Source organism: Triturus cristatus, chromosome 6 (genome assembly GCF_964204655.1).
Source record: "Triturus cristatus chromosome 6, aTriCri1.1, whole genome shotgun sequence".
Classification (NCBI taxonomy): Eukaryota; Metazoa; Chordata; class Amphibia; order Caudata; family Salamandridae; genus Triturus; species Triturus cristatus.
In genome coordinates this window covers 1,868,091,491-1,868,107,743 of record NC_140589.1, presented here as the reverse complement: position 1 = coordinate 1,868,107,743, position 16,253 = coordinate 1,868,091,491, and positions in this window count along the sequence as shown.

The window sequence follows — 16,253 nt, the reverse complement described above, 5'->3', positions numbered from 1 at the left end:
AGTGACGTGGCCCCGTCAATAAAAGAGCCCGAGTGCACGTGCTCGTGGCCAGTTCACTACTATTCATCTTCTGGTGTCTGTGTCCCTGATTACTGGAATGTGGGCCTACGGCCCAACACGACAATGGCGACGAGCGGGTCGACACCCGTGCGTGCGCTGGAAGCCCCCTTCACCCGCCTGCCTGAGGGACATTCTAGCCCCTGTCTAGGGCACCCCTGCTGCCGGCTGAACATTTCCTGTTTACGAGGACGTGGGAGACACGAGTCGCAGTACACACAGTGCGTGGAAAGCCCCATCGCTGTCTCTCACTGAAAAGGAGGAGGATACTTCCCCCCGAGATCCTCCGGCACCTGCACCCGCATGGGCGCTGAGCCCATACCAAGCGGTCAACGGCTGCGGTACCTGCAGAGGAGCAGAGCGTAAACCCGGAGGCTGCGAGCCGAGCCGTAGGAAGGCCGACCGTGTCCGTAGTGACGGCAGAGCCGCGCTAGGGTCTGCAAGGTAAACCCCCAAGGCGCACTCCGGAGATGCATTTGCGGGCGGGACTAATGCCATTATCACAAGTCGGCCACAGTCCCCGCCGGCACGGCCCCCGCAAGCCGAGACTGAGCCTGCCCCCAGTGGCACGGTGAACTTTGCGCTGCTAGTCGAGGTCCCCCTGTGTGTACGCATGTGGAAGAGAGCACTGGCAGCACCTGCTGTGCGCGCCCCCACAGCCTCCAAGCACGACCGGACAGGCGTCCTCCCTGCGGCGAAGAAACGGTGGCAGCACTGTCCTCAAGGGAGAGGTGACAAAGACTGCATCCCAACCAGCTCAGGCCCCCCTGAGGTTCTGTAGTGATCCGAACCCGTGAAATCGGTATCGTAGTACTGACACGATTTTGGTACCAATGAACCGCAAATGGTCCATTGCATACATGACAGTGTTTTCGCTACGCAACTAGCATGAATTCACTGAGAAATAGGGCATTCTGTTGTAAAGTCATGGCATCCATTTTAGTTACGGCATCCATTTTGTTTCTTGCCCTCACATAGCCAATGAATGGGCAATGACCCCGACAGAGTCACCTTGTTAAGGACACGTAAGCTCGAGCCCGAGGAAGCTGACGCTGCGTGACTAGGCAGAATCAAGATGCCTCCCTTGCCTGAGGCCAGTCCTGCTATACTGGTTCTCGTGTCCGTTGTCCTGACTGAAAGGCCGAAGACGGTAGCCATGCCCGTTTATGATCCATAAACACCTCTTATCCTACTTTTCAATCCTTTGCATCTGGCTCTGCTCCTCTCCTTCTGGGCTTTTACAATGGGGAGGTTACGATTTTTATGATGGGGAGGATCGGGTAAAGAATGGAAAACTGACAAGGGGACCTGATCGAATTCCGAAAACCTACGACTAATTATTGTTTGATGTCTATTTACTGTTTATTTGGGATACCGGGTTGTGCATGAGAAATATTCATGTAATGTTGCCTAAAGACATTTTCCGTGTATTTAAGGAACAACCCACTTAATGCAATTCGAACCGTCTTGTAGATTCTGCCTCTGTGTGGTTCCTATGACTTCTGTGTCCCTGCAGTAAATAAACCTTGGTCTTTGACGCCACCATCGAGAAGCCCGTGTCTCTGTTTATTTGTGTACCGAGACAGGAGGAACTCAGGGGTCTTTGGGTGTTGTTTCCCTGACACCTCTGGACTTTTGAAAGTCCAGAACCTCAAATTGGCGCCCAACGTAGGGCGACGTCATCCGGTACCGGTCCAAAGCCTGAAAAGTTCGAGAAGTTTCGTGTGAAGATTCCGGAGGGAGGTACCCCGCTTCATCGATCCCTGCATGTCGTAAAAGTGGCCCGACGATCTCTTCCACGAGGGTTCCCGTTCCCAGACGGCTACAGAGGACCGCTGCCCTGACTGTCGCCCTGTCTTGGACCCGAGGTGCAGACCTTAGTACGGCGAGACGTAGACGGGTTCTCCTTGGTGACGTCTTCCACATTTCAATTAAGTATTAAGTGGGTTACGCTCAGTTTGGTTGTTCTTTGTTGCTCTGGTTTAATTCGTAGATTATCATTGGTTGCTCTTGTTTAGATAATCTTTGTTTTGGTAATAGTTCATTTTGGTAGGCCTAAGTTCTTTGCGCATTTTGGTTGGAATTTGTCTTTGTCTGTCATGACTACCAGTAGTAATTGTTTCCTGTCCTGGTTACGTTGCAACGGGGATTCCCGGTTGGAGGATTCGTGTTCGGTTCCTCCGATTGGAACTCCTACATATGAGCTCTATTGTAAACATGGTGTGGGTCCTATTACGTATAATGAAGTATGGGTCCGTTATACCAGAAAAGATGGTGTCCTTAGTTGGCCACCGCATGGTAGCTTCGAAACCGAAATTCTAGACAATCTAGAAATGAAGTTGTTTAAGAGAAAAGCCCGGCCGGCAATGTTTGATTCTTTTCGCGTATGGCGCAAAGAAGCCAAACAGAGAGAAATTAGGAAGACGAAGAAAGAACAGAAAGAGAAAGGGTTGACTTTAATGGAGTCTGCTAGGCAGCTACATGTCAACGAGACTGAGAAAGCAATGGAGATGGCGAATAGGAAATATAATTTGGCAATTGATAAATGTTACCCTGTACTGCCATCTTGTCCTACTAAGCCGATGGAGGATCATGAAAAGGATCCTCTGTTGTCTTACCTGTTGAATTCACCTCCACCGTATGCACAGGGTATTACAGTACCACAGTTTCTACCTGTTGTACAGCCAGCTGCTGGTCAGCCTGGAATAGTTGCTCCACTTCCTTTGATTCCAGCTCCTGTCCTTCCCGTAGTTAATGTACCTTCGGCACCCCCTCTTCCTGGGTCACCTGTTCCACCTTTGCCTGTCGTTACGCAAACTGCTTTACCTGCTACTCCCACCCTTACTATTTCATCTGCTCCAGCTGCCCTATCCCCGAACCCTATGAACATCCTGACTCCGCTTTCCGTTTGTCGGAAAATAACCGACTCTGTAACTAATATCTTAACTCCTCTCTACAGGTCTTTAATTGGGACCCCCGTTTCTGACTCTATACAGAGACGTAGCCAGCTTCCTGGTCCTCAGGAACGAGACATGTTAGATTCGACAGCTCTTAGGTGGATGTCGAAAGCTGTGAAGTATGATGCACAAAGAGTGTTAGATACTTTTATGCAATGGAATGAACCAACTCAACGTTATGTTTTTGACGTGATGTGTTCTCTTGTGCGTGAAGAATGGGAAGATGATGATTAGATTCTGTCCCCTCAGATCTGATAAATATTCAACAGAAGTTCGCCGCAGGAATGGTGATAGGTTCAGGAGTAAGGGGAGCGATAGAACTGATTTTAGCTTATAGGGATGATTCCCCTCTTCGAGCGACAAGGGACCCTGATGGTTCACCGATTACTACTAGGAAAAAACGAGGTCAATATCCGATGAGGGAAGTTCCACCGATATGGCGTGATGCGGTTCAAGCTGATGCGGCTAATGGTATTGCAGCTGCCCCGGCACAATTCCAGAGAGTGTGGATACACATCCCTTGGAAACGGGCTGAAGTATTAGCAGTAAAACAAGTGTTGCCAGACCCACGTAAAAATCCTGCTGGTTATTACAAAGAGTTAACGCAGACAGTTCAAGCGTGTGTCATGAATTTGGCAGACATTGAAATGTTATTTGGTAATGTAGTGCCACAGCCTATATGGGCCAAGATTCGGCAAGAGAACCACCCAGTCGCCTTAGGAGGTGATTGGCCAGCTATTGTAGCAGCAGATGCGCAACAAGTTGGCGGTGCTAAACCTGAACCTCTGATTGCTGCCCTACCTGGCAGAATAATTAATCTGATGAAAACGCTGATGCCAGCGTTACGAGTTAATTGGGATAAACTATCGGCATGCAAGCAAAAGAAGGACGAAAGCGTCTCTGACTTTTTCACTAGATTTGAAGAGACCTTCGTAGACCACAGTGGACAAGATATGAATACTGAGGGAGGCCAGAGATTATTTGTCGACAAGTTCGTGTTTAATTTATTACCCGAACTTAGTAACAAGTTAAAGTATTCTGAAAGTGCATGGGCAGTGTCGACGACAGCACAGATACTTGCAACTGCTCAGTATTACGAGAATAGAGAGAAGGAAGAGAAGGAAAAGTCAGAAAAGAAAACGAAAGATTTAAAGACTAAAGTTCTTTTGCAACAGGCGTATCCGCCTCGCTCGAATCAGTCAGATTCACAGCAGCGACCCCAGTTTCAGCAGCAGCCACAATTCCAGCAAGGGACGTCCCAAAGATTTAATTATGGTTTTTCCCGACAACAGTTAGCATGGAATCAGTGTGCCTATTGTAAAAAGGAGGGCCATTATAAGAATGAGTGTCCGGTACTGCACGCACAGACTAGTGGTGTCCCAGCTCAGAGAGGTAATGTTGGGTTTATGCAAACTCCTAGGGGTAGAGGACGTGGTACAATGACACCACAGGCTAATCACCAATCGAATTATTTCGATCAGCGAAATGCACAATCTGCGCAAGCAGGTAGATCTCCACAGTATCATGTTGAAGATTATTATGATCATAATGAAGAGATTCAGAGAAGCGAGTACTAGGACAGCCACAGGCAAAGAGAGGGAGTAGTATCAGTTCCAGTTGATCGGAGTGGACCTTATGTCGCAGTAGTTACATCAGGCGTGGTCGAACCGTTTCTGTTGGATACTGGTGCGGCAAAAAGTTCAATTATGCATGCGAAACTCCCTGGCGCACCTTTGTCTGGCTTAACGAACACTTCAGTAGGTTTCTCAGGCGCCCCTGTTCACAATCCTGTTTCTAGTCCTTTATCAATTTCTGTTGGGCCATGCGAACTAGAAGCACCCCTTATTCTAACAACCGGTTGTAATGAGAATCTGCTTGGTTTAGATCTGTTGAAACGCCTACATGCAACACTGTACTGTTCTCCTTCGGGAGTACAGCTCACATTAGGCAAAAGAGTAATCTCTCCAATGTATATGTCGATGGATAAGCTCCCACCGGAGCTGCGTTCTTTCCCTGATACTCTTTGGGCAACTGGTCCTAACGATGTAGGCCTCTTGGAAATTCCCCCTTATGTGGTAAGTCTAAAAGCGGATGTTAAATTCCCACGAATCCCACAGTATCGGATTTCGAATGAAGGGGAACGTGCACTCTTGCTGATTGTGAAAGACTTGATACAGAAAGATGTGATTGAGGAAACTAGAGGAAATATCTGCAATAGTCCTGTTCTACCGATTTTGAAACGTACTGACCCTTCCAAACCTCCAATCTACCGGTTTGTGATTGACCTCAGAGAAGTTAACAAAATAGTGATTCCACAGTTTCCTGTGGTACCAGATATCACTGCATTATTAACGTTGATTCCTGCCTCAGCCTCATGGTTTACAGTTATCGACTTGAAAAATGCCTTTTTCAGCATTCCGATAGCCGAGGAAAGTAGAGACATTTTTGGTTTCTCCTTAGGAGGTCGCAGTTTCAGATTCAAACGCGCTCCACAAGGTTATTGTGAGAGCCCTTCAATTTACAGCCAAGCATTGAAGAGTCAATTAGATGCTCTTGTACTTCCTCCTGGTGTTGCTCTAATCCAATATGTAGACGATCTTTTACTGGCTGCTGATGACAAGGAAACTTGCAAAGCAGCTACAATTTCTCTATTACGTCATTTGTCAGACTTACATCACAAGGTGTCACCTTCTAAACTGCAATATTGTTGCCAAGAAGTGACCTACTTAGGTCATCTTTTGTCAAAGGAGGGAAGAAGGTTGACCCCAGAGAGAATCAAAGCAATTTCGCAGATGACTGTACCAAGCACACAGAGAGAAGTGCGCGCGTTTTTGGGTATTACGTCATACTGTAGGCAATGGATCCCAAATTTTTCCCTCATGGCAAAACCATTGGTAGCCCTGACTGGAAAAGGTGTTCCGAGCCCTTTGCCATGGTCTGACGAATGTCAACAGAGCTTCTCTGACTTACGTGATGCGCTGTGTTCAGCTCCTGTGTTGGGTACTCCTGACTACAGTAAGCCGTTTACACTATATGTCCATGAAAGAGAAGGTTGTGCGTTGAGTGTATTAACGCAACAATTTGGTGACAAACAGCGACCTTGCGCATATTTCTCATCCACATTAGATCCGGTAGCCAGAGCATTGCCAAGTTGTTTGAGAGCTACAGCAGCAGCTGCAGTGTCTATTCGACAGTCTGCTGGACTAGTCATGAACAACATGTTAGTAGTCATGGTTCCACATGCTGTGGATACACTCATGAATCGAACGAAAACTCAGCACCTCACCAGTGCTAGACTATCAGGCTATGAGCTGACGCTTTTGGCAAACCACATTCAGATTAAGCGATGCAGCATATTGAATCCAGCAACGCTGTTGCCGACTACTCAGGAGTCGAGTGATTCAGAGCCCCATGATTGCTGTTTTAGAACTGAGGAAGAGACAAAAGGTCGGATTGATTTGAAAGATACTCCGTTACTAGATCCAGACGGCACTTTATATGTCGATGGGTCGTGTTTTAAACTACAGAATGGTGATGTGACGACCGCGTATGCAGTTACGACTTTGAGTACGATTGTTGAGACTGCAAGAGTAAGTCAGAATTCTGCCCAATCTGCAGAATTAATTGCATTAACAAGAGCGTGTGTTTTAGCTGAGGGAAAGAGAGTGAATGTGTTTACTGATACCCAATACGCCTTCGGCGTAGCACATAGCTTTGGACGTCTCTGGAAAGAAAGAGGTTTTCTCACGTCCCATGGAACTAAGATCCAACATGGACAGTTAGTCAGCGATCTATTGGAATCCCTGACCCTACCGAATTAAGTTGCGATTGTGAAGTGCAGTGCACATCGAAAGATTACGGATGATGTTGGCCGTGGGAATGCGTTTGCTGATGAGGTGGCTAAAGAAACGGCCAAGAACATGACGAGCCGAATGTACGTTGCAACGTCTGCAAGATGGATTGCTGAATCAGGGATGTGTGAGAATACGATTGAAAGTGTGAAAGCAATCCAGAATGAAGCAACTGAAAATGAGAAGAATGAATGGAAGGAGAAAACGGGTAAAATGGATTCAAGTGGATGTTGGGTTGATTTGCTGAGCAGCAGCGTTGGATGTTACCTGATGCGTATGTGCTCGCAGTAGTCACGATGGCGCATGGAGCAGCGCACATCAGTTCGAAAGGGATCTGTAAAATGTTAGCTCCAGTATGGAAGAACGATGGAATTACTAAGTGTGCGGAAAGAGTGGTGAAGAACTGCATGATATGCCTGATGCATAATCCTGGCAAGGGAACCCCAACCCCAACTGGTCATTTTGCTCCCCCTTCTTGTCCCTTTGAAGTGATTTAGTTGGATTTCATCCACATGGATAGGTGTAACAATCTTAAATATGTCCTAGTGGTAGTCTGTGCCTTTTCAAGATGGATTGAGGCATATCCGTTAAAGGACAACACTGCTATGTCCACTGCCAAAATCCTCCTTAAAGAGTACTTCCCCAGGTATGGTATGCCACGGATTGTTTGGTCGGACAATGGAAGTGAGTTTGTAGGGAAAGTTATGAAGAGTGTGTGTACGGGTTTAGGTATTTCACAGTGCGAATCACCCGCAGTCAGCGGGTTTGGTTGAAGGGTACAATGGCACTCTGAAACTGAAGCTTGCTAAAATTCAAGCTTCCACTGGTCTATCTTGGCCAGATGCACTGCCTTTAGCTCTATTGTCCACCAGAGCGACTGTACACTCTCGAGTAGGGCTTAGCCCATATGAGATTGTGTTCGGTCGTCCTGCTAATGTTTGGGGAGTCCCTAGGCCAAAGGAATTCAAACAGATTGAATACCCAATGTTGATTGATTATCTTTATGACCTGACTGCTAAATTAAGCCTTATTCATCAACAGGTATTCGAATCCTTGCCTAAACTGCCAGAGAGTCCAGGCCACACGTTGAAACCAGGCGACCAAGTTGTAGTACGGAACTTTGAACGAACTCGGAACCTCCAGCCAAGATTCGTGGGTCCGTTCCAGGTACTCCTCACAACAAGAACTGCTGTACGCCTAGCTGGAAGGAAGAATTGGGTGCACGCTAGCCATACGAAGCGTGTCCCTCTCCCACTCCCCTATGATAACTGGGTTAGACAGGGATTTGGCGTATCCGAGACAGAACCTGTTCCTAGGCACATCCCTTTCAGTGATGCAGAGTACATAACGGACCACCCACGAACTGAAACACAGAACTTTGACACCTCAGCAGGAACCGCTCCTTTGAATCCTGGACCGAGTATTGTACAAAGTGAACATTTGTCACCTGTGGAGTCGAACATTTCCGCACCTGTAAACCAGCTATTTCAAGATCAGACAAGATCCGGAAAGTACAGATATAATCTACGTTCTCATGTTATGAACTAATGACATTGCATAATTACCTTTCTGTTTGAAAACTGTTTTGATCTTACTGCATTCCATTCAGTCAGGAAGTTTGCTCAAATTTGTATCTTTTTGTTTTTATTGTTTCTCTCACCTTGCCGTCTGGGTTACCGTAGGGTCGTAACGTGTGCCTTGTTTTAATTTGCAGGGAATCAGACATAAGGTCGGTTTCTTCTGTCTATCTTGGGAACTCCCAGGGTAAACAGAGGCAAGTTTTTAACAGGTACAAACCATCCGTTGCGAACGGTTGTAGAGGATGGAGCTTCCTGAACTGCGACGAAATGTGCACAAGACAAAGCTATATGACATATTATATAGCAAATGTTTTCTGATGCAATGTACTCTGACACTTCTAATTGTTTTAATAACTTTGGTAGGCGGAATTATTTTTGGTATTCAGTTGATTTTTACACCTGTTACATCTACAGTATCTCCCCATGTTCCTGTTTCTCCGACTGTTGTCTCTCTTCACTCTTTCCATCCTTTTCCTGCCCACGAGCAAGCTCGACGCTCTGAGTTTATAAATAACACTTTCATTCAGCTTTTGCACCAACATCAACTAGTAGTTAACACAACAAACTGCAGGGTGTGTGGCTTGATACCACATACCATGGACAAGGGCATCCCTTATCTGGTTCTGCCCTTTAGTTATAATGGATCATTCTGGGCATTTCAGACCATGTTCGCTTATGCCCTAGAGACCTATCCTCCACAACCTCCGCGTTCCACTCGGTATAACTCTGCTAATAGAGCCTTGGTAAAAGGAATCACTGACATGGTTAGAGATGTCAATAACACTCCGTTCATTCCCAAGGATGAATTGCGAGTTTACATGGGTTGGAATGTTACGGAATATGGCATTACTCTGGGTGAGAACAAACGTAAAAGCTCAACTCCGATCTGGGTCGTACCCCACCAAGGTCAGGTCTGTTTGCAAGGAAATGGGAGGAATCCGAAAGCTCGACTAGGGAAGAGTGACTGTATCGAAACATATGTTTTCCCGTCACAGTCTTCCCCTGCATTCTTAGCTGCTAAGGGTACCTATTTTGTTTGCCAAGACAGAGCATACACATGGCTGCCTGCTGACTTCTCAGGCTCATGTTATATCGCTCAACTGCTACCTGCGACATACACTGCTGCACCGGACTATCACAAAACTAGAGTTGTGAGAGATGTTTTCAGTAAAGAAGATACTGCTGGCCAAGAAGCAGGAGACTTCTTCAAAGGTTTCCTTCCGTTCTGGGGGCCTATGGTTAACAGTAGAAACTTACGTCAACTAACACGGGTAGTTGAATCCACTATCACCGAAACTGCGGGTGCCCTTAGTAACCTGACAGCTGAGCTTCAAGCGGATCGCCTCATGACGTTACAGAACCGTATGGTTCTTGATGTGTTACTTGCAGATCGAGGTGGAGTATGTAAGATGATCCAATCGAGTTGCTGTGTTTTTATCCCAGATAATGCGCCAACAGTATACAAGGCCATCTCTAAGTTACACAAAATCTCTGACTCTATTCATGTAGAGGAAGGTGACTGGTCATTAATGGGATGGTTCTGGAGCCTGTTGTCTGCGTGGGGATGGAAGGTTCTGATAGTCACTGGTGTTGCGTTGGTATTCTTATTTTCGTGCTGTCTCATTGTTCAGTGTGGTCCTGCCTTATGTAATCTCTGCATTTCAACGTGCGTAAGAAGACCACCTGTTTTTAGAGATACGCCACAGGATAGAGTAATGCTTCAACAACATATCAGTGACCTGATGAACATAGAAATGGACTCTGACATAGAGTAAGTTATTGCCTATGTAAGGGCAAAAGGACGGTCTGAGGTTCTGTAGTGATCCGAACCCGTGAAATCGGTATCGTAGTACTGACACGATTTTGGTACCAATGAACCGCAAATGATCCATTACATACATGACAGTGTTTTCGCTACGCAACTAGCATGAATTCACTGAGAAATAGGGCATTCTGTTGTAAAGTCATGGCATCCATTTTAGTTACGGCATCCATTTTGTTTCTTGCCCTCACATAGCCAATGAACGGGCAATGACCCCGACAGAGTCACCTTGTTAAGGACACGTAAGCTCGAGCCCGAGGAAGCTGACGCTGCGTGACTAGGCAGAATCAAGATGCCTCCCTTGCCTGAGGCCAGTCCTGCTATACTGGTTCTCGTGTCCGTTGTCCTGACTGAAAGGCCGAAGACGGTAGCCATGCCCGTTTATGATCCATAAACACCTCTTATCCTACTTTTCAATCCTTTGCATCTGGCTCTGCTCCTCTCCTTCTGGGCTTTTACAATGGGGAGGTTACGATTTTTATGATGGGGAGGATCGGGTAAAGAATGGAAAACTGACAAGGGGACCTGATCGAATACCGAAAACCTACGACTAATTATTGGTTGATGTCTATTTACTGTTTATTTGGGATACCGGGTTGGGCATGAGAAATATTCATGTAATGTTGCCTAAAGACATTTTCCGTGTATTTAAGGAACAACCCACTTAATGCAATTCGAACAGTCTCGTAGATTCTGCCTCTGTGTGGTTCCTATGACTTCTGTGTCCCTGCAGTAAATAAACCTTGGTCTTTGACGCCACCATCGAGAAGCCCGTGTCTCTGTTTATTTGTGTACCGAGACAGGAGGAACTCAGGGGTCTTTGGGTGTTGTCTCCCTGACACCTCTGGACTTTTGAAAGTCCAGAACCTCACCCCTGCTATACCCGGGAAAAGTGCAAGATTTCTGCCCCGCTGTACCGGCCCAGTTAGAGCACCGGCAGGGGTCTGCTTTCCCTGCACGCACACCCCGGATGCCTTCTACATCAGTAGCGCTGCACCAGCCTGGGCTACCCCGCAAGAGCTCCCAGTTCTAGGGACAGAGAAAACTACCTTACCTTTTCCCCGTGTAGCTCGCACTGCAGGAAAGGTCCCGATACATGTCTCCACAATGCTCATGGGACTACACAGCCGTCTGCGTGTGAAAGGCTGCTGCGGGAGGAGCACCTGCGCCGTCTAGCAGGCAAAGACAGCACCGCACCGAGGCTTTCAAGTTCCAGAAAGACCGCTGAGCCCTCTGCACTGAAGCGCTGCACTGCCACCTGGCGGCCACAAGTGGTAGTGCAGCCGCCCCAAGCAGGCACACGAGGAAGAAACAGCCTGCAGTGCAAAACTACGGCAGGAATGCCCAGGCCCATGCATCCTCAGAGCTACTGAAACTAGTGGACCCCAGGCCAAGAAACAAAACTGAGTCGTGAGGCATGCCTAAAACCCCCACATAAGTATAGGGTACAGCCCTCTTCACCCCAGCACAAAGTGAACCACGCAGTGTTCCCAGCTCCCACACGGTGGCCAAAAACAGACGGTCCCTGCAAGAGACCCGCTCCGCTGGCTACCAGCCAGAGAAAAAATAAAAATAAATAAATAGATGGACACAACCACAGACAAACAGGCACTGCCCAGAGCCACAGACGCTCACTGCTTTCCCCCACACATCCGGTGCCCAGCGCTGAGTACCCAAGGACATTGCCAGGAAGCTGAGCACCGCATGCTACCTGAGGAACTCTTTATGGGTGGGTGAACCAACCCACGAGGGAGAAGTACCACACCTCGCAGGAGGCCAAGGGAACAGCAGATTGAGGAAAGAGCCAGCTCTCCCAGAAAACGACCGCTGAGCCACCTGGTGGCCTCCCAGAAGCAACGCACTGAGAATCAGCCACACTGCCCGGCCAGAGCAAATTTCTGCAAGTGCCCTCGCAACCCATTCTGACTGCCCATCGCGGCCAACAGTCAAAGGCACAATATTGAGGAGCGTGGCACCAGTGCCACCCAAGGACCAGGGGTACCAGAATACAAGTCCACAACTCAATGGCCACATTGTTTTTACAGCCTCGTTCGACCATACCAGGATTAGTAAAGAGTATACAAGAGCTCCCCTCTCATCGCAGGCAGGCAACACAGAGGTCCCTGCAGCCCCGCCAACTAGACAGAAAAGACAGTCACCAGGTCCAAGAGTGCACGCAATCAAGAGAAAGACTGCCTGCTCACGCCCAGTCGCCGGGACAGACTGCACCAGGCACAGCAATGAGGTGCCCTCAGAAGGGAATGCTCAGAGAGTAGCCCTCTGCACCCCGCAAGCGAAAGCAGCGAGGACACCCACCAAGAATCAGCGAACACCCTACAGAGCCAAAGGAGCAACCTTGGCACAGGAGAAGTAGTCAGCGGCAGCGCGAATACTTCCATGTCCACCCAAAAGCCCCAAGAAGTCCAAGACACCAAGCGGAACAGTCGGCAACGTCTCAAAGGAGCTGCCCCCAATGACAGCACAAGAGCAGACTGGTGCAGAGCACGCATCACACACATGGCTGCCCAAAGCCACCGCCAGTGAAGAGGTCGCGTCACCCGCCCCTTCTGGTGAACAGGCACAACACCAACCACACCACAGGCACACCAGTGCCAGAAGGGAGCGCCCAAGGCGAAGACAGAGCGCACGTGGTCCGAAGCGCGCAGAAGACCACACCAGTGAATCCGACAACATGGGCAGGCGCCCGGGAGATAGAAGCATCTCTGCAACGAAACACAGCTGAGCGCAGCACAGAGAGCGGCCGTGTCCCCACTGCACCAGCGAAGCCCCGCAGAGGGCCGAAAGCAACACAGGGTCCTCATCAACACGGCCTCAAGATGGAGTCGGCGGTGACCCATAACAGGCAAGAGAGGAGTCGCACCCGCAGCGGCCCGAAAGTGACACAGTGTCCGCGACACAGTGTCCTCCTCAACACGGCCTCAAGATGGAGTCGGCGGTGACCCACAACAGGCAAGAGAGGAGTCGCACCCGCAGCAGCCCGAAAGCCACACAGTGTCCTCCTCAGCACTACCTCAAGATGGAGTTGGCGGTGACCCACGACAGGCAAGAGAGGAGTCGCACACACCACGTGGCAGGCCGCCACAGCAACAGACGCTCCAACGCCAGCGACACGCGACTGGACGTCACGTCGCCCGGCAAGCAAGGAGCGCGCTGAAGCGAAGGCAGAAGCCGGCGCCACGACAGCGCCGCCTCGAGGTCCAAGCGCAACGCCCTCGAAGAAAGAAGAGTGACAGCCTGTCATCCAGAAAACCGGAAGACACAGGTGGGCTGAACAGACCAGAAAAGGGAGAAGACCGAGGACTCGCAGCAAGCCAAGAGCTCACCCTGACACATCCGACAGCCACCAAGGCGGACCAACGTCCCTGGACACAGCCTCACGGGAGAACCGAATGTAAGCCGCAGCAGTCGCGAACCGAGTCTCTCCACAACGCTTCCCCAGGTGAACGGCCACTCCCCAAGTGTCAGCAGTCCAAGTCAAGTAGCATCCCTGCTCCTGTCCGCAGATGCCACGGGTGAAGATCAGCTCCGAGTGTCCGTCCTCACACCGCCTCAAGAAGGAGTCGGCAGTGGCCCCAAGCCAGGCAAGAGAGGATCAACACACTCTACGTGTTAAACCGCCACGGACACTCAACATCGGCAAGGCGGATGCACGTGGCTGCCCAGGTCCATTCTGACACCCGAACTCTCTCAGCAAGCCACCACCACCTGTCATTCCAAATCACCACCTGGCTGGTAGCCATCACCACGCCAGCCATCAGCACATGCGTCAAACACCACTTCCCGAGTACCGATGGACTGGAGTCCGAAACCGTTGCCACACAAGCCGACTAAATGGAACCAGAAACCACCTGTGAACCTGGCCTACACCGGAACCGCGGCAGCGAGTGCAAGTCTTGACCAACAATCATCCACCCATGAGAGTTGTGCGTGCGACCAAGCAACGGCTCCTCGGCGGTCCTGCAGCGGCCACCAGATGGCACACAAGCAGCGGCTCCAGTGCAGCCTTCCTACAGTCCCGCAGCAACCCCGACGACGGGCCTCCCCGGGCGGGAGAGCAAGGAGAGACATTGCCCCACCGACATGATACCGGTCACCGCCAAGTAGTTCAACAGGGACAGTCGGTCCAGCAACACCCACTTGAAATCTCACATGAGACTCCATCCATGGTCACGACGCAGCATACCAAAAGAACTGTTAGAACTCACCACAGACCATCACCGACGTCAGCAAAAGGGAAACCATACAAGACATGTCTTTGCCAGCGAACTGTCGGTATGCAGCGGACATCTCCAAGCCAGCAGTCGTGGCCTGAGCCCTTCAGGTTAAAGTACGGGTGTCTGCTAAAGAAGGTCCTGCCGCTAACCAAGTTCACCAGCCCATGTCTGAGGTCGTTCTGCCACCTGACTCGAGAGACTGATGGACCCTGTGGTACTTTTTCTTCCCCACAGGTTGGACTGACACTTTGCTTGTCCTTCAATAAAGTTGGGGAGGAATGTAGTGTCCTGCAAGACCCGTTCTAGTGTCCCGCAGGAAGTTGCACCTCCAGCCACTCCCTTGAGGGCTGGTCACACTGCACCCCACACCCATCCATCACGGGCGTCACGAGTGACGTGGCCCCGTCAATAAAAGAGCCCGAGTGCACGTGCTCGTGGCCAGTTCACTACTATTCATCTTCTGGTGTCTGTGTCCCTGATTACTGGAATGTGGGCCTAAGGCCCAACACGACACAGACCATCACCGTTCACCTCATCTACCAACACAGCCTTCAACTGATACACATTAGACATGATCAGGCCAATCTGGAAGCTATGACCTCCAGGGCAATGCTTGATGTCCTCCACAAAATGGTGGACACTGTCAATATCATTCAGCCTCTGACCCTGATAACATAAGTGAATGGGAACACACTGAACTGCATCCACCCCACTATCATCAATCTCACTTGTACCCTGCCATGGCATGATGACTACACTAACCAAGCCTCCATGAGAAAGTCAATAAACTTTAATTAAAGCAATAAACTAGAAAATATTCTTGTGATTGCAAAATACAGTTTGCAGTAGAATCATGTTTATATGATACAAACATACGAGGTGCTTATGAGAAACAATGTTGACCCAGATAATTAAGCACATTTGAATGTGAAACAAACAAGGGCTCGAGGTCTCGGAAAGGCACGCGCCTCTCCTGCCTCACAGCGGCTTGTGACGGAGCAGCTGACGTCACACACACAGGTTGGTGAAGAAGATTTCAAATGATGCACATTGTAGCAAAATGCATCACAGCCAGATGTTTCTTGTTCACTTTAGCCAGGTTTAGCGGGATAAAGGAAATATTGTATTTTTTTTTTTTAAACCCAACAGAAGACGATGCTGGCTAAGGAGCATTCTATGAAAAGAGGAAGGCACTTGTTAAGAAACAGGCATGAGGAGTGTTTTTTTAAACATTAAAAAGGAGCAGTTTTGAACAGAGTGGTACAGGTATTAGGTAAGGAAATTATTCACTTTTTTCAAAATTAACATACTTGCAGTAAAAAAGAATCCCAGCAAATTCTAAATGAAGCATTTCACACTTTGTAGGAAGAAAAAAGAACATGCATAACTTATATGAGAAATTGATACATACATCAGCCATGCTTTGTTACCAGGGTTATTTATACAACAAGGAGTGTGGTGAGGATGGTGCTCATTAATATACTAACAATTACATGGGACGAGCACAAAAAATTATACACACTGAGGCAGATTTATGAAACATTCATGCAGCGCAGCAAATCACCCTGCTGCGCTGCGTGAAAGGAAAAGGGCCACCTTCCTGCAAAAAACTATCTACAGAGGCGGCGGAAGGGGGTCAGCAGTGATGGGAGGGGAGCTGTGAGCGATGGGGGCAAGCGTGCTCTGAGACAGGCAGGAGAGGGGGAAGTATTCAGAGTGCACCGAGCTATTTGATAGTGATAGAGATCAGG